This window comes from Rhodnius prolixus, unplaced genomic scaffold (assembly GCF_049639745.1).
Source record: "Rhodnius prolixus isolate KJV_2025 unplaced genomic scaffold, Rpr scaffold_4, whole genome shotgun sequence".
Classification (NCBI taxonomy): Eukaryota; Metazoa; Arthropoda; class Insecta; order Hemiptera; family Reduviidae; genus Rhodnius; species Rhodnius prolixus.
In genome coordinates this window covers 45,770,438-45,790,109 of record NW_027411614.1, presented here as the reverse complement: position 1 = coordinate 45,790,109, position 19,672 = coordinate 45,770,438, and the positions used below count along the sequence as shown (strand labels likewise).

The 19,672-nt window shown below is 36.7% G+C and overlaps 1 long non-coding RNA gene across 1 annotated transcript in view; it reads right to left on the bottom strand.

The window, feature by feature from the left end:
- Positions 1–284: 284 nt before the first annotated feature.
- The window catches only part of LOC141455960 (uncharacterized), a 260,798-nt gene continuing 241,410 nt past the window's right edge, over positions 285–19,672 (bottom strand). Inside the window, exon 6 of the long non-coding RNA XR_012459548.1 lies at positions 285–826. This is a non-coding gene — a long non-coding RNA (uncharacterized lncRNA). The remainder of the gene's footprint in view (positions 827–19,672) is intronic.

Genomic DNA, 19,672 nt, shown 5'->3' with positions numbered 1-19,672 from the left:
ACTCAGCTTACAAAACAAAAGATCTTATACCTTGTTGTTACCGCGACCTATTTGGTCATACAGCATCCAAGTATGGGGATCGACTAAACTGTTCCAATTCTTTACGCATCCCAGACTTTACAATCAAAAATACTTCGGAAACTTCTTAACGCTCCATTCTATTATTTCTAACCTCACTATTTATAATGACCTCAAAATCCCTTTCATTAACGACCTTACTAAAACTAGTTTTTTAAAAATTTCATTCCTTTACAGCAGCTCATCCTAATTCTCCAAATGAACACCTATCTTCTTCCACATTACCAGGCAATCCTCCAAGAAAATTGAAGAGAAGATGGCCCCGCGATCTACTCTCCTCATAACAGTATAGTGATCTGTTCACGTTAATGGAGTGTCACCAATGGGTGACATTATGTTATATTACATCGCTTTTGCTTGTTGCAACAACCGTTGCGGTCGCAAATTTCAATAAAAGATTAAAAAAAAAAAAGAAAAAAAAAAAGACACTTAAACGCTTTCTGTCCCGCATTATGTGACGAAATCAATGGACACTCAAAGCTAGTGCTGACTAGATTTGTGTAGTTCAATACTTATATTTGGTAAAAAATACTTTCCTGTACAAGGAATTTGAGGATCAGGGAAATTTATTTACATAACCTGCGGAAATCGTGAAACTCTGTACACCAGTTCTTTTTTTATTTACGGAACGTTACAAGTTTGGGAAATAAAATTGTATTTTGCTGCTCCGCGCAAATGCATGTGATCACACTCTTGGAGCAGGTCAGAGCCGGTCCTACCTGGGTGGCAGTTTCGTCCAAGATCACATCTAGAACAAATAAAAATATTTAACAATAATTTTTTAAAAAGGTAATAAATAAAATTTAAAAAACAGCTGTAAGACAGTAGAGCCTCTCTCTTGGCATAGTTATGTCAAAAACAAAAAGGACTATTGCCAGTATCAAATTTTGAATGATGGTAAAAAAAATTATGGTGACAATATTAGGACTAGGATATGTGGGCAGTAGGATTCCAAGAGACATTCCTAAGGATGAGATGCTGCAGCGGTTTGTATGGGGGCACCGATTTAGGAGGGGTACGGGGGACACTAATTGATTTAATTATAAAACTGGGCTACTGTGCGCCCACTAATATGTGCACCGACACACGAACGCCTCAACGCACAACGCTACTATGTGTCTGTCACTCATAAATAAGAAGAAGTAGAAGTAGAAGAGAGAGAGCACCAGAGTGAAGAATCTTCAAAAAAAAACCAGATCACAAGTACCGCCATCAATTCTTATCTATGTTATCATCTGGTGATCAGAGAGTGTCGCCGCCTGGTGAACAATTCTCAGAAATATCATTACAAACATATGTATAACATTACTCTGCCGTTATTATTTTTTACAAAAAAAAATATCTCGTCCATAACTTCCAACTTATTATTAACAGCTACTGTTATTTTCAAAATAACATGTTTTTTTAGTTTGTGTGTTTAAATAGTTTTGAATAGTAGTGGCTGTTTGTGATTTCATTGCTATTTTTAATAGATACGATTGATGCTCTTACGAAGTACGCTGCTGCACAGACTGAAATCTTGATTTGGTACTTGTGACACTATCAAGCGATGGTAATTCAGGAATCCTAGTTATTAGCCTAGTTTTTTCTAAACTAAGTTTAAACTCTCCTAAAGCAGCGTTTTCCAATCTTTTTTGGCTCAAGTACCACTTGGTAGTACATCATGCTAAATTGTACCACTTGGTAGTACATCATGCTAAATTGTACCACTTGGTAGTACATCATGCTAAATTGTACCACTTGGCAGTACATCATGCTAAATTGTACCACTTGGCAGTACATCATGCTAAATTGTACCACTTGGCAGTACATCATGCTAAATTGTACCACTTGGCAGTACATCATGCTAAATTGTACCACTTGGCAGTACATCATGCTAAATTGTACCACTTGGTAGTACATCATGCTAAATTGTACCACTTGGCAGTACATCATGCTAAATTGTACCACTTGGCAGTACATCATGCTAAATTGTACCACTTGGCAGTACATCATGCTAAATTGTACCACTTGGCAGTACATCATGCTAAATTGTACCACTTGGCAGTACATCATGCTAAATTGTACCACTTGGTAGTACATCATGCTAAATTGTACCACTTGGCAGTACATCATGCTAAATTGTACCACTTCGTAAAAACGATTGTATTTCGTGAACTTTGTTATTCTGAGTGTGTTATTTCATTATTATCATCTTTATTTGTATTGAGATACAATGTATCTGCTACAAAGGAGTTCCAAGTTCATGTTCACTTTATAAACTTTGTAAAGTCTAAGATCTTAGTTTTAAAACTTTTTTTTTTAAATAATTAAAAATTGCGTAAATATTTTTCTCTTCAAAATTATTAATTAATTTTACAAAGTTCTTCTTAAGGATTATTATATTTCTACCCAAATCTTCTAAATTAACTTCTTTAAAGCATTCAACTACCTGTAAGTACCAATTAAATTTAATGTTGCTTGTATAGAGCTTTCTCATTACAATCCAGTCTCTTTAAGCAAATCTTTAGATAGTTATCATTTAAGTTCTGTCACATGATAATTCTATTAAATTTTCTTTATCTTTTATTGGATAATGCTGTAGCTTTTCCTAAATTTTCTTAATAGAAGGGTGTTTGGAATCCACTTATCATTTGTGGTTTCGGGTTTTGGGAAAATACTCCATGAAAGACAATTTTAATCCTGTTAAATGTGCTATTTGATATTTTCTCGTATACCTTGAGACAGATCAACCTTATTACTTGTTAATATTGACAACTTTACTGTATAATATTATTAATTAAAATAATTTTTATGTATTATATAGGGAAAAAAAACGTTTCTACGATATTTTAATGCTTTAATTTTTAATGTCCGCCATTACTGATTATTTTTCGTGTACCACCAACCAGCAACTCGCGTACCACAGGTTGGGAAACGCTGTACTAAAGTCATGATCTATTTTCCTACTAAAACACCCAGCAAAGCAGTGTTTGGGTATCTTTCACCACAGTATTCAGTAGTTATTTTGACTAAGGAATTATTTGCAGCTTACCTACAGTATATCCACTACAGTATCTGCAGATGTTTGCTGGGAATGTCTGCTCACAGACGCAGAATTGTATGTTTATTGCTGTATCATGATAACAAAGCGTGGGTGTGTATATATATATGTGTGTGTGTGTGTGTGTTTGTGTTAAAACCAGTGGGCAAATAAATAAAGTGAAATAAGATTGTCCGGTGAGTGCGGAAATAAGATTGTTGGTGGGACCTGTCGTACAGCATCCTCTATATATCTGTCTTCGAGTTAAGTGGCGCTGGTACAAAATGTCCGGCCAGATAATTTAGCACCCGGGGACCGTCCTCTGGGGGGCAGTGGCAGACCCCTGGCACTGTCTCTCTCTTCTGAGTGCAGCGGCATGCCGTCTCCAGTAGACAAACCTTCCCCCGCTATACCCTTCCACCCCTCTAAAAATCTCACCCTTCTCCAAGCTATTTCTACTGTTCCTTATCTATTCCAACTTCTGCGTTTCCTTAATTTTTTTTGTCCTCTGCTACTTGGTCCACTATTTCTTCTTCTTCCACCACTATCTTGATTTATTCCATTCTCTGAGTGTTGACGTTAGAACAACTTTTCCTTTAATTAAAAAAAATCTTCTGCTTTTCTTTCTGCAGTTTTCCATTAATCTAAATTTATGATTTTATTACTTGAATATTTGAAAACAATTTTAGGTGGGTATCACTCTGTTTTCTCAACTCTTCAATCTGCACAGCTTCAGAAGGACAAATTTATTTAGGTTACCATTTCACCAAAAAAATAATGGAAAGAATAATAATAAAAAATTGATATTTTCAAGTTTTATTTCCTGTATGATTTATGAATCTGTAAATTGTTGTTTTATCTGGGTAGACTGAAGCTTTAGCTTGAAAGCTCTCCTGTACTCATACAGTAAAAAATTCTTTAACACAACCTGATTAGAGAAATATAACTAACTTTTCACGATTTCCACAATATATTTTGTGGTTACTTATTGCCTCTAAAGTTCCATGTCCAGTCACCATCACTCGACCTACTTCTCGCCTTCATTCAGTACCTCAATTTCCTGCCCTTTGTCGTCCTACTTACGTGGCTGATAACATTCTATCAAAAACCCACTGGGTACCAAATGGAATAGAACGATCTCACTTCCGTCGTGGTTTTTTGTTTTGTTTTTGAATACATTTTTTATACAAATATAAAACACTTTTTGAGACTATTTCCGCTTGGGAACTCGCTGTGACTTATGTTTTATGTATTTAGTTAAAGGAAGTAAAAATTCTAGAAAAAGTAAAAAAGTAAAATTAATGTAATTGCCCATTTTTTTCAGGCGGGGCTTAACGTCCAACTACCACAATTAGGTGTCGTGGACGGAGGCGACTAGCAAACATACTTTAATGTAAATTTCTCATATTAACCATTAAATAAAATCCAAGGGCTAGACTAGTACCGCAATACATCTTAGCTTTGCGGGTCTAGTCTATAACGGCCTAACAAACATACTCTACTGTAAATTTCTTTTATTAACCATTAAATAAAATCCAAGGGCTAGACTAGTACCGCAATACATCTTAGCTTTGCGGGTCTAGTCTATAACGGCCTAACAAACTCTACTGTAAATTTCTCATATTAACCATTAAATAGAATCCAAGGGCTAGACTAGTACCGCAATACATCTTAGCTTTGCGGGTCTAGTCTATAACCGTCTAACAAACATACTTTACTCTAAACTTTTATTAATCATTAAATATAATCCAAGGGCTAGACTAGTACCGCAATACATCTTAGCTTTGCGGGTCTAGTCTATAACCGTCTAACAAACATACTTTACTCTAAACTTTTATTAATCATTAAATAAAATCCAAGTCCAAGACCAGGAATCGAACCTAGTACCACAATACGAGAAACTGGGTTATCGAAAAACAACACCAAATGTATCAACGTCCAGGTTGTTTTTTACTCTTTAATTACATATATATATTAGTATATTCGATTAATTGCAAAACCATTAAAAATGCATTTGAATGAAATTTATCAAAACTGGCATCTTCCCCCATCATGTGGGGAAGATGCCAGTTGATGCGGGGGAAGATGCAACAATATCTTAAGATATAAATTGAGACAAATTTAATGTTAGGTAAACAGCAGAATATTCTCATTATACACTGAGGGGAAGGAACACCGAACAAAAGACATTTTTTGTTTCATTTTTAACATTTTTTGCCTTTTTTTTTTGTCTTTGCTGCAAATTTCATGTAGCCATCTCTTGCATGTTATGCATTGAAGCCAATAGCATTTCGGGCCCTTCCTATCATAAAAATATCCTATACAAAAATCGTCGTCCTCCTCTTTAATGTCACTCTCACCACTGGTCATTACCAAATTATCGGGAGCGGAGGATGCTGAAGATGAACGGTCCTTCCTTTTCTTTTTCTGCAGTACTTTTCCCCCTTTTTTTGTCGACAGAGCAGCCTTTCTTCTCAATGCCTCCCGTTTCTCCACCGTCGTAAGAACTTCAGCAGTTTGTTTCTTTCTTCGAGTTTGCTTGGGTTTCTGAAATCTGGGGATAGGACTAATTTCTTCAAAAGAAGTGATGGCACCGCTGCTGCTTGTTGAAGCTATTGCCAGAGGTGCGTTAACTTCTTGTGTGGCATTCAAATTTTCTTTCATATTTTAAGAAATGGTATAAGCATGTTCTGGAATTTTTTGCGGATCGTACGGATAAATTCCGCATGCAGAAAATCCCACGCTGCCATTTCCAACAGAGGCTGCTCTATTCCACGCGGCGCTCAGCAAAGACCCAAATTGAAGTCTGTTGATTCTGCGTCCTGGGTTAGAATGGATCCAGTTGTTAAGGGCCTGCTGCCAAAAAGTTTTGTCTTTGATTTCTATTCCCAATAACATGATATTAGTTAGTTTTTCCTTTTTATTTAATAGTTTTTAATGCTGGGTCAATATGACCAGAGATGACGGCTTATGGCACTTCAGAGGTGACGGGTTAATAATATTAATGTATTATACAAAAACTATATTTCGTGTGTCAGTAATTGTTTTATATTGATTTTATATTATAAAATATATCATTATAATGTAATAATGAATGAGAAACAATATGAAATTGAAACAGTTCAATAGGTGGCATCTTACCCCAAGCACTGGAGGAAGACGCCTCTTAGTTTTATTTTTGTACTAAAGCTTCAATCATGTTGTTTCAAGCTAACACGTACTCACCAAGATGTAAACGACACAAATATCACGGAATTATTACGTTTAATCTAGTCAATCCGTCACCAAACCTTAAGTATCGACAACGCAATATTATAACATGGGTACTCACCAAGTTCAAAGAGTTGAATTTTCAGTTTAACGACGATTAAACTAGATATAAATAGAAATACTCACAAGCACGGTATTCACAGTTGTTTACTACACACTTTAACGTAGGAATCGCTGTCATCCAGTTATAGATATGCAAAATATGACGATACTTGCATCTTCCCCCAACTGGCATCTTCCCCCCACTTACCTTATAATATACATTACATATGAATAAAATTCTCTGTAAAATTATGCTGACGAATAAACGCACCTTATACGAGGGTCGTTTGAAAAGTCCGTGCAAAAATAAAAACTACCTAATTTTTTGGGGTAAACCTTTTTTATTTTTCAACATAGTCTCCTTTTAGGCTTATACACTTCGTCCAACGCTGCTCTAGTTTGTTGATCCCTTCCGAATAATAGGATTTGTCCAAGTCTGAAAAATAGCCATTCGTTTCTGCAATCACCTCCTCGTTTGAATAAAATCTTTTTCCCGCCAGCCATTTCTTCATATTGGGGAACAAATAGTAGTCCGATGGAGCTAAGTCTGAAGAATAGGGTGGATGTGAAACGAGTTGGAACCCCATTTTCATTAATTTTGCGACCACAACTGCTGAGGTGTGAGCTGGTGCGTTGTCGTGATGGAAAAGGACTTTTTTGTGGACCAATCGTGGGCGTTTTTCTTGCAGCTCGGTTTTCAAACGGTCCAATAACGATGAATAATATGCACCTGTAATAGTTTTACCCTTTTCCAGATAGTCGATGAGGATTATTCCTTGCGAATCCCAAAAGACAGTCGCCATAATCTTTCCGGCCGAAGGAACGGTCTTCGCCTTTTTTGGTGCAGATTCCCCCTTGGTAACCCATTGTTTAGATTGTTCTTTGGTCTCAGGAGTGTAGTGATGTATCCATGTTTCATCCACAGTGACGAAACGACGCTTAAAGTCCTGCGGATTCTTCTGGAACAGCTGCAAACCGTCCTTGCAACACTTCACACGATTTCGTTTTTGGTCAAGCGTGAGCAATCGCGGCACCCATCTTGCGGATAGCTTTGTCATGTCCAAATGTTGATGCAAAATATTATGTACCCGTTCATTCGAGATGCCCTCAGCACTAGCAATCTCACGCACCTTCACTCTTCTGTCATCCATCACCATATCATGGATTTTATCAATGATTTCTGGAGTAGTAACCTCAACAGGGCGTCCAGAACGTTCAGCGTCACTTGTGCCCATATGGCCACTCCGAAAATTTTGAAACCACTTATAAACTGTTCTAATCGAAGGTGCAGAGTCACCATAATGTTTATCAAGCTTCTCTTTAGTCTCCTGAGGCGTTTTGCCTTTCATAAAGTAGTGTTTAATCAACACACGAAATTCTTTTTCGTCCATTTTTTTGAAAATCACTCGACTTCCTCGATTCAAACGAATGCCAAACACAAAGAAATAGACCGATCTGGCTGAAACTTGGTGTGTGTTTTTCCAAGAGATGCTACTAACTAAACATAACCTCGATACGCGCCAGTAGTGCTATCTCTCTGACTTTGCACTGACTTTTCAAACGACCCTCGTAGTATTGTTTTATATACATAGAATACGTACATAACACCTGATTGTCTGCATACATTATTTTCGGTATATTAACGCCAGAAATTATATTTTAAATCATTAACAAATTTTTGATATATAATTATTTTTAGAATCGTGTAATTTCTTTACGAAAAATTTGTGTTTAACGTGTTCTGTCAGAACCTCTCTGACAAGAGACGTACAACATAGAATTTTAATAATAAAAACATATGTATACATTTATGTAAAAACCGTGTACATCTACCTTAATCACATGTACATTAACATCTCCCTTTCCTGTACCCATCCCTTTGTTTTTAGGGCATATGACCCGGGCCTATCGCTCACAATTTTACATGTCCAAAAAAAACATGTAAATCATGTACGTATATATAGAAATATTCGTTTATTTATGTACATGTATGTAAATTACATCCTACTACAGAATTATGGGAAAATGCTAATCATTTTCTTTAATCAAGCCATTTTTACTAATAAGTACATATTGGGAAAATTATAAATTTTGTTTTTCATTTGCAATATAAATGTACAAGGTGAGCGCAGGTAGGGGAATTGTAAATTACCATTTCTCTCTTATCCTGCAAAATCTGTTATTTTTTTCTTTTGAAGTTATTTGTTCATGCAAAAATTTAATTTATTTATCCCTGTTCAATTTGGGGATGTAAATTACATCTTTTCACTTGTTGGCGAATCGCTTGGAAATTACGTAGAAAGTCAAAAAATTCTCTTATTAAAGATAAATATGGTGTTTACTGGGACTGTGACTATCGCATAGTTGTAAGAGACAGAAGGTTGTTATGGTGTGAGTGAATTTTAAAGGCAGAAGCAGTCGAGATTTCTGGGTTCGAATCCAGTATATTCGCTAATAATCTCCCTTCCTATAATAGCTGATAAATTCTTTAGATAAAAGGCACTTTAGAGGAATGTCCGAACAAATTTTTCCCTGAAAAATTATTGAACTCTTCTTTTCGAGTAATTGTTGTTTTATCTGGGTAGACTGAAGCTTTAGCATGAAAGCTCTCCTGTACTCATACAGTAAAAAATTCTTTAACACAACCTGATTAGAGAAATATAACTAAATTTTCACGATTTCCCCAATATATTTTGTGGTTACTTATTGCCTCTAAAGTTCCATATCTAGTCATCATCACTCGATCTACTTCTTGCCTCCTTCAGATCCTCAATTTCCTGCCCTAAGTTCCAAGTAGTGGGTACTTTTCGAGGAAAATCTCATTAAAGTAAAAAAAACAAAAAAAAACATCTTTTTCGAAAAGTAAGTTTACTTCCGGTTTTCCGCTTTTCACTAAAACTATTGCCGCTTCCAAAAACTCACATAATACACACTCACACTCTGTCAACAATCACTTGATCCTGAAGGAAGCTTCAACAGTACTTTTAGATTCCTGTCTGATCTGATCTGTAGCTGCATAGCGTGTAAGTATGCCATAGTTTAAGAAGGTCGCGGAAAACTTGAGAAAAGTCGCACTTCTGGTCTTGCGAATTGCCTTATATAGAGTCTGGATTTGTCTTATATAAAGAATTTGGCAGCAGTCTTAGCATTTAGCTCTTTTTTTTAAAAATAGATTAATATGATTGTGGTACTGGGTTCGATTCCCGGTCTTGGGCCTTGGATTTTATTTAATGGTTAATAAAAGAAATTTATAGTAAAGTATGTTTGTTAGGCGGTTATAGACTAGACCCGCAAAGCTAAGATGTATTGTGGTACTAGTCTAGGCCTTGGATTGTATTTAATGGTTAATATGATGAGAACTTTTATAGTAAAGTATGTTAGCTAGGCGGTTATAGGCTAGACCCGCAAAGCTAAGATGTATTGCGGCACTAGTCTAGCCCTTGGATTTTATTTAATGGTTAATATGAGAAATTTATAGTAAAGTATGTTTGCTAGTCGCCTCCGTCCACGACACCTAGTAAATGGTAGTTGGACGTTAAGCCCTGCCTGAAAAAAAAGGCGATTACTTTACTTCTTTTTTTTTTTTTTGAAAGCTTGCGCAAAGTAGCTAGAAGTATATAAATGTAACAAAATGAAATCTAAAGATTGATTTCATTGATCTTACGTTGGTTCAGAAAAATTATCAACATAAAAGTGATTTGTGTGTTTGGATTTCCCAGAAGGGAAATTAAGAATAGGGTATACAAATAATTTTGCTAGAAATTGAGTTGGGAAATAGCAACTGTTTGGAAAGTACATGTAATAGAGAAGTAAGAGGTCAGTGGAAATGGGATTTAATTGTCTAATCCCAGAGAAAGTCATCCTGAGAAGAGTAGAGGAGTTCGTAAAGAATGAGTTGGTCAATGATTCAAAAGGAGTTGCAGGTCGTATACTGTATAACACTGGTAGGGGAGCAAGTCTTTGTCGTAGGCTTTGGGATAACACCTCTCCTCCCTCTCAGAAAGGAACACCACACCATACGCAAGAGTGGTTTTTGAAGAAAGAGGAAAAAGAAGACATGAAAATCAGAGTCGTTCTGGGTCTGGGGGGGCTATCCTGCATAGCCTCTCTGTAGAAGAGGGTGTCTATGCTATACGGCCCCTTGGGGACATGGTTCACAATAGATTTAGCCATCCCCAGGGAGCCGCCTACGACTATAGCTCTGTTGAACGCGCCCAACACGTAGACACACACGTAGAACATAGTTCGCATCAATATTTCAAGATGCACAAACATGAACTACTATATACCCAAAACGGTGGGTAAAGAAAGAGAGATGTTTCTCATCTCTTTGTTGTGCAGCATCTCGGTTTCTCTCCTTACGTCCATCCATCCGAGCACTTTAGATCTCACCTTTACTCTGCATCTCTCTCTCTTTCTCTCTCTCTCGCGCGCGCTCTCTCTTTAACGAACGTCCTTCAAAATGAACAGACCCAGGAGAGCGCAAATCTGGGGTATCTATCGCTGATTTGGGTGCATGACTCACTTTCCAATATTGGATAGGTCATTCTGAATTCTTTCTGTAGGGGACACCCATTTAGTACCATCAATTCGTTACATTCATCTACCTCCTTCCAGTGAATATAGTTAGTAATTCCTTTCTTCCATGGTACTACGTAGAAATTATTCCCATTTGTATCCTTCCACGGGGATCTTCTTAAAATGTTTTAACAACAGAAATTACAATGTTGAGAACTGCAAATAAAAACAGACAAAATATTTTTGATGCTTCTAATCTAATCCGAAATGGACCAACACTCCTGACCTGCACAAATTTAAGAACGCTTGGATTAAAACAAATGGGAACAAGCTGTACATCCTGGCTAGATTCCCTTCAATTGCATCACAAATATTCTCGTCCTATGTTTTCTTAAGAAGCAGTACCCTGTAACCAGATCTCTAGCTCTTAGGAGACAGACCAACAGGGAGGTTTGAGAAGCGGCACAATGGGAGCCATCCTTAGAACAAATGGGGAAAGCTGTTTAGGGAAGCGAGTATGAGGCTCTAGGGAGTGAGATATCCCTGCCTGCTGCTCCCTCCTCTACCTAGCCTTACCTTATCCCAATCTTCATGCGATCCTTGCCTAGAAATAGTTAGTGGAGTGATTAAAGTCGAGAACTGGACCTCCTTCTAATAGTATAGGAAGGGTATTTGACTTTTCTACAAGGATAGTGAAGAAAAGTTCATCTTCTCTTTGTTTAGGGCTCAGGAAGAGTGGTGATCCCTACCTTCTGGCTCTCTCTCCGCAGATCATTTAACCTAAAACATGGACTTCAGATGGTAACTCCAATAACGGATACGGATATGATTGAAGAACTTCCACTCTAAAGAGTAATTCTTAATTATTACAGATGTTTTGCAATTGGACATATTGCAATTCTTTATGATATTCAAGCTGTTGGAGGACTAACCAGAGAACTTAGCATCTCTACGGGTATCCCAGCCTAACAATACTAACACTCTAGCCTACAATGTTGATGCGAGCAATGATTTAGCGATCCCAAACGGAAATTCCAGCATTACAAGACCACTATTTTTTTTTTTTTTTTTTTTTTTGGCGCATCAACAGCTGAGGTCATTAGCGCCCGGAGCTTTTTTCAGTGCACTGCCGGCCTCCGGACAGTGTTCTCTCGTTACACACAACACTGTCCATCACCGGACAGTGAGCTGTAAGAAGCTCCTAGGAAGAGAAAATCTAATGGCCAGCAGCTGGATTCAAACCCGGGACCTCCGCGTGGGAGTCCAGTATGCTAACCTCATAGCTAATCCCTTCTACAAGACCACTATTACTACTACTCTGAGAACAAACCCTGACAAAGATGATGAACTTAAAGATATTCATGCATTCTTTACTTTCCAAATCAATTTACATTACAGATGTAACACTCACTTTCAAAATACTTAAATTAATTTTATGTCAACTGGAAATCCTCACTATATCCTTTCTTTACAATTGCCCACAATTTTTTAGAATTTAAAAGAAAAATTACGGTACTTTGATTTGCATTCATTTCCTGTATCACTTTTTATAATTGCGAAATAAAACCTAGAGTATAATTAACTTTAAATTGTCTTAACATTAAGTGCAGCATAATAAAGGGAAATAGAATGTATCATTTTAAAGACATCCAATAAAGATTGTCTAGCTAATTGGGAAAAAGTTCTATTATTAGATAAAAAAAAATCATAGGAGTGGCAATTTTAGTTTAATTATTTCAATTTGGATAGTTTTAAATTCTTTTTCTTTGAACAATTAGAAAGTGCTTATCTTAATGCGATAAGATGAATGAAAGGTGTTTTTTTTTTTAGAAATTTATACTTTACTAAAAAGGTGAAATTTTCTTATTTCCGTTTGGAAATGAGTGCGATTTCCTGTTATGATTATTTTTTACTGTTAAGGAGACTGATTGTCGGTGTTGATTTATTTTTATTTAAGTTGCATCGTTAACACAATAGGCCTTATTGTTATTTACTAATTATATTCTAATTCTACAGTAAAATGTATTTTGAAGCAACCAAAAACTCCCGGTAGATTCAGGAAATAAATTTTTGATACATACATCTATTTTTGGAAGGAATTTAAAATGTAATGATTGTGAAAACCGAACGTAAGTTTGGCCAGAAATGATAAATTTCGAAATCGGAATAGTTACCTTACTCTTCTCATTGATTAATGCATCGAAATTCGCGTAACAGCCGTCATGTCTTCATCACTAGGCCCGAGCGCACGTCCACGCTCATTATTGGAAGCCCAAGACTACCACACATGGCCCTAAATTTACTTAAATAGTGAACAGGGATCCCTAACTAGAAACTATCCCTGCAAGCACTTTCCTGACTCTAGTTAAGAAGAGAAATCGGGACATGAAGAGAGTAGCTTGTCCCTGCCACTATTTCGGGCCAGCTGAGGGTTTTCCTTATTACTTGCAGCCTGAGACCGGAAAGAAAGAGAAAGAGAAAATCAAAATAGAAACAGAGAAATAATCTGGGAGCCTCAATAAAAACAATTAGCCTAATAAGCGCAAGTGATGGGAAATATTACGTGATAAATCGGCAGAGTTTTTTTTTTATAGCTTCACGTTGAAACGGGAATAATGTTCCAGAAAATACTGGATCTTCGAACTGGAGCTAGGGATTTAGGTGGTAGTTCATCAGCCCATTCTCTGAACACTGAATGGACTCATATCGAATGTAATCAGGAGAACAATTATCAGTCGCCCCTAACACCCGCAAGCTGGCCGACCAATTCTCTGCTTTCAAACTAGATTTCCACTTCAGGATCTCCCCACAGCTAAGGTGGCTGCCGTGGAGGAGGAGAAAGAGAGAGTGTGTGCGGGCGGCTGCCAGCACTAGCCGCCTCTCCAGGGGCTAGATACAAGGATCAGCACTCCCGGCACCCGATCTCCTTTAATCGGCTATCCTTCTCCCGCCCCTTTCCTTCTCCACTAAACGGTTCAACCAACACGTCAGCAATTAACTCAACAATCAACTGCTATTAGTGGAAGCCGGTCGTCCACCCGAAACTAACGCGTACCAATTCTATGCCCACCTAAACATAAATTCCCAAAAATTATTACTAAATTCCTGGTCATCCCCTTTTTTTTTGTCATAAAATTGTGGTACTGATGGAGATAAACTGTTCTTGAAGCTGAATGTAATGAGTATTATTACATTTCATAATCGTAGGAGGCTGCTTTCGGCCGAGATTTGCTCTAAAACCCATAGTTCCCTTAATTTGTTGAGCCGTATTTTTTGAAGAACCTCTTCATCGGAAATGCCCTTAATTGAATTTCTCTGTGAATATTATCCAAAAGTTTCTTACTCAAGAGACGTGTTTTTTCCTGCATAAACTCAAAATGGAGGATTTGACCCGATCGCACTGCTTCCTCTGGCCCAGCAGTAAGGGAAAGTTAAAAAAAGAAAAAATAATATAAAATAAAGGGAATATTTATTTTAGAAAAAGGCGCCCGAAGCAAATTTTCACACTTGTTCTTCTTATACAAACAGACTGACAGACAAATTATTAACTGCGTTCTTGTCACACGCCACACCCAGTGAGTGAAATGATCAATTGTTGGAGGCGTTAGAAAAGGGTTAAATTGAGTGGAGGGAGGGTCTCTCGTCTGTGGGCTCGTGCGTGCGTACGTTCATCACAGATGAACTAAGTAAGAGAGTTTAGTAAGTAGTGAGTGAGTTAGTCAAGCCTAGAGTTCAGATCCCACCAGTAAGTAAGTATTGGCAACTCAACTCACTTTGGCCTCACAACCCTGTCATGTTTACACACTACAGAACATGTTGAAACGTGCAGCAATATTGTTTGTGTGTATTTTATAAAGCATGTTACAGTGTACGTACGTCACAAACAACAAACATTGTATTGTGCTCTCATATTACTGTGGCTATATCTTGCCACTCAAAGTGAAATATTCCCCCCACTACCCTGCGCAAATACCCACCCACACCCACACTTGTTGTCAAGGCAAATGTATTAAAATATCAATTTATCACTTGATCATCAACTTCATCAAATGTTTACCAACTCAATGTTTCTGTTTCATCTCCAGACTCCTTCCAACTGGACCAGCTTTGATGATTCATTCTCTGTAAATATGATGTTATTTGATTTTGGTTTTCTTTTTTATTGCTCTTTGAGTGAATATATGAATTTTTACTCATCTTGTTACTTCCCTTTGCAACAGGAAGTAGTGTGATTGTACCCATTTTTTTTGAACTGAGTTTCCCAACAACACGTCTTGAGTTCCGTTGAATGAGACAGATCTAGTTAGTGAACCCTCTTGGGTTCTGACAACAATTTAGCGACTAGCGTACGTTATATCATATTTTTGAAAGTACTTCCGGAGCTATGGGTAATGGAAGATTGATTACAGATCCTCCCCTTCTGTAACCACTGGGTGACAGCAGGAAAAAAAACCTACTTGTGTCATATGGTTTGAAAATAAAGGTTCAAAAACTTTGGTAAAACCTTTAAGTCAGCCTCGGACTGCCGTCAGTCCCATTAAAGCTATGGCAAAGTTTCAGCCAGCTATTTGTGTGCCTACCATTTTTGAGACTGCATAGGGTTGTCCCTCACCGTAAACAAACATTATTTGTACTGACAACATAGTGTCACTTTCCAACTGATTATAAGATTTTGCTACATATCATGGCGTCTAGTTCTGGAACCACCAAGTACCCATTCGGTGTACACCAACCCAGAGCTCTCTGCGTTTTCCGTTTTCAGACAATTTTATACACATTGACATCATCCACAAGACACAGGCAAAGACCTTAAAATGGAAATTCCATGAGAACAATCAGTTTTAAGAATACTGATACTGATTGCTAGTACTCCCTCTTAAGTTCGCTGATTTTCTGTCAAGGATATGTCCATAATTCAGGCTGATTTTCTGTCAAGGTTAAGTCCATAATTCAGGCTGATTTTCTGACAAGGATATGTCCATAATTCAGGCTGATTTTCTGTCAAGGATATGTCCACAATTCAGGCTGATTTTCTGTCAAGGATATGTCCATAATTCAGGCTGATTTTCTGTCAAGGTTAAGTCCATAATTCAGGCTGATTTTCTGTCAAGGATATGTCCATAATTCAGGCTGATTTTCTGTCAAGGATATGTCCATAATTCAGGCTGATTTTCTGTCAAGGTTAAGTCCATAATTCAGGCTGATTTTCTGACAAGGATATGTCCATAATTCAGGCTGATTTTCTGTCAAGGATATGTCCACAATTCAGGCTGATTTTATGTTAAGGATATGTCCATAATTCAGGCTGATTTTCTGACAAGGATATGTCCATAATTCAGGCTGATTTTTCTGTCAAGGATATGTCCATAATTCAGGCTGATTTTCTGTCAAGGATATGACCACAATTCAGGCTGATTTTATGTTAAGGATATGTCCATAATTCAGGCTGATTTTCTGTCAAGGATATGTCCATAATTCAGGCTGATTTTCTGTCAAGGATATGTCCATAATTCAGGCTGATTTTCTGTCAAGGTTAAGTCCATAATTCAGGCTGATTTTCTGACAAGGATATGTCCATAATTCAGGCTGATTTTCTGTCAAGGATATGTCCACAATTCAGGCTGATTTTATGTTAAGGATATGTCCATAATTCAGGCTGATTTTCTGACAAGGATATGTCCATAATTCAGGCTGATTTTTCTGTCAAGGATATGTCCATAATTCAGGCTGATTTTCTGTCAAGGATATGACCACAATTCAGGCTGATTTTATGTTAAGGATATGTCCATAATTCAGGCTGATTTTCTGTCAAGGATATGACCACAATTCAGGCTGATTTTATGTTAAGGATATGTCCCCAATTCAGGCTGATTTTCTGTCAAGGATATGTCCACAATTCAGGCTGATATTCTGTCAAGGATATGTCCATAATTCAGGCTGATTTTCTGTCAAGGTTAAGTCCATAATTCAGGCTGATCACCATTATTTTCAATGGTTTTTCTTCTTATTTAATAACATGAAAAATTAATGCTGTAGGGAGCAGACAATCAATAATGTAGATCATTGAATTTGGTATTTTCTTAAAATATTTCATAACCAGAAGAGGTCCTTAATGAAGTAAAAGAACCCTTGGATGCGACATAATACAGGAGACAAAATGATCGTTTCATCTTTAATAACCTGCTGAAGATTTTATCTCATGCAGCAGCTGGACCTCACTCGCTAAGAATTCCATCCGGTAGGATAGAACCCAGAAGTAGTACTTTACTATCATCTCCCACCATTCTACCTCCCTAGATTATTTGGATTCCTTTTCATTAATAAATATTAATTAAAAGTGTTTTTATTAAACACGCTCAACTATTTAAATCAAGATCGGAATGAAGTTCAGATAATGACTTTTTAAAACCAACAAACTTTTTTGTAAAATATTACCATCATCTAGTCGTGGAATTTAACTTTAGTGGAAAAAATAGTGTTGATTTTAAGTTGCATATTTGAATTTTTTCTTTAAAAAAAGAATTTTACTGCCAAAATATTTAAATTTAGCGTAAAGATAGGATGAAAAAAATAACTGCCAGTTTCAGTTATGATAAACTTTATTATGCCGAGCTTTCTACATAGGGACTAGGTTACATCTTCAGGGCTGTGGAACATATTTTACAGTGTGTTAACAATAATTATATTAAAATGAATATGTATAATGCCACGTAATTTACAAAATTATTTACCTAATTTACCTAATGTAATATTTTTAATATCATTAAAGGGTTGATGTGTCTTCTGTCTTGGCTGTTCATGGACTGAGTGTGATCGGTCTGTGTGTGTGATATGTGTTTGGTTGTGAAAGTCAGTGTTTGCCAATTGCCAAGTAAGTAATTGCCTATTTTTTCAGGCAGGCTTTACGTCCCAACTAGGCGCCTAACAAACATACTTTACTGTTTTTCATTTATTAACCATTAAATAAAATCCAAGGCCTAGAGACCGGGGGAATCGAACCCACTAAACCAACAATACATCTTAGCATTGCGGGTCTAGTATCTTAACCGCTCGGCTATCGTGGCGCCTCAATTGTCAAGTAATTTTGTAGTGTCAGTTTTGAAATTTAGACTGTTTTCTGTCTTTGATATGTATATACTTATCATCATTTTTTTTCATCCTATTGAAACCATGAATCAGTCACCAAAAATAATGAACAGTAATTAGTGTAAAGATGTTCCAATAAAGTATTTTGAAACGGAGAAATCGTGAAAAGCACAAATACACATTATTGAATCCGTTTATGTCCTAGTATTTGGTCAGCACAGCCTAAAGGTGCCATAAATGGCGCTAAGACTTATTCCTTAGTAAACAATTTTGAATAACCAGCAATGCTATTAGTGGGGGCCTTATTATATAGTTGACTAAATCGTTCAAATATAAATGACATGGCTAGTTAAGGGAGGCGATGTCTTCTCAAAAAAGATCCCCCTCCAAAAAAATAAATTTCTCTGGGAAAATAGTTTTCCTCTTTACAAAAATAAGATATGATTGCACTCACATGACTATGCTAATTATAGATTTTTAAAGGAAGCCATCCAAACATTGACTAGAATTTATTTATTTTATTTATTTTCTGGTAAAGAAGCGACTTCCAAGTCGTCTGAGTGATTTTCGTTTCTACAAAGTTTCGATCTGGTTCACATGGTATTCAAAATAAAAACTGAATTCACTCTTATCCGTAGTATGGGAAAGTAAAAGAGAACTTAGTTGTTAGTGAATTACGTATACTTAACGTAGATGGTAGAATATTAGCATTGCCTCCTTAATCAGCTGTCAACCATGCGACCATCCGGTGTATAGGAAATATACTACTTTTCAATGAATGAAAACAAAACTACATTTCGAGAAGGTCTCTTTAATTTATTGCGTCCATTAAAACAGTTTTGGAGGTGTATCTTCTGTAGCCATCATATTTGAATGACAAACGTTACGATGACAAAATAAAAAAAAATTCAACACTTATAATTTATAAACAAGAGGACAATTTGAATTTGGTACGTCTGTCTGTCTGCTAGGAACGTGTATTGGTAAAAGGAAGTTATATATTTAGCTTGTCAAATCTCTGTGTGTCCATCCTACTATGGGTCCACTATTAGATAATATCAATCATCCTTCCAGAAAGGGAGGGGGAGATGCTCTTCTTACCTCTTTTTTTGTGACGACAACGGAAAACGTCCGACTCATTAACAAATCTTTTTGTATCATCTTTAGATGACGTTATAGTTTATTGCACTCATTTAATGCAGTCATTTCCTTACATTATGGGCAACCCTTAACAAATTTTTTGGAGATCCTTTTTTTGACAAAGGTTTTGAATAGCTGTCTTAAAGGGACAAAAGCTTATGGTGTTTGTTAGCCCTTTTTTTTAAAAAACTTTACCCGTACATAGCCGTTAACATGTTGCTTGTAAAGATTGTTGGACAGGTAGGATATCATTCATTGGGATAATGAAGTGTCGAGTTGGATGGTTTTTTTTGTTCCCTTTCTCTTGGAAAAAGCTGTTAAAAAAAAATAGACAAACTATAGTTCTAGTATAATGAAGACTCCAAGCACAGATTGGAACTAGTATCTATAGCCGTTGGCTGGCCATCACCAATAGTTGGGGTCTAGGCAAATAGTTTCTATGCAGAAATATTGAGAGGTCTAGGCAAATAGATAGCTGGTTTCTATGCAGCAATACTGAGACGTCTAGGCAAATAC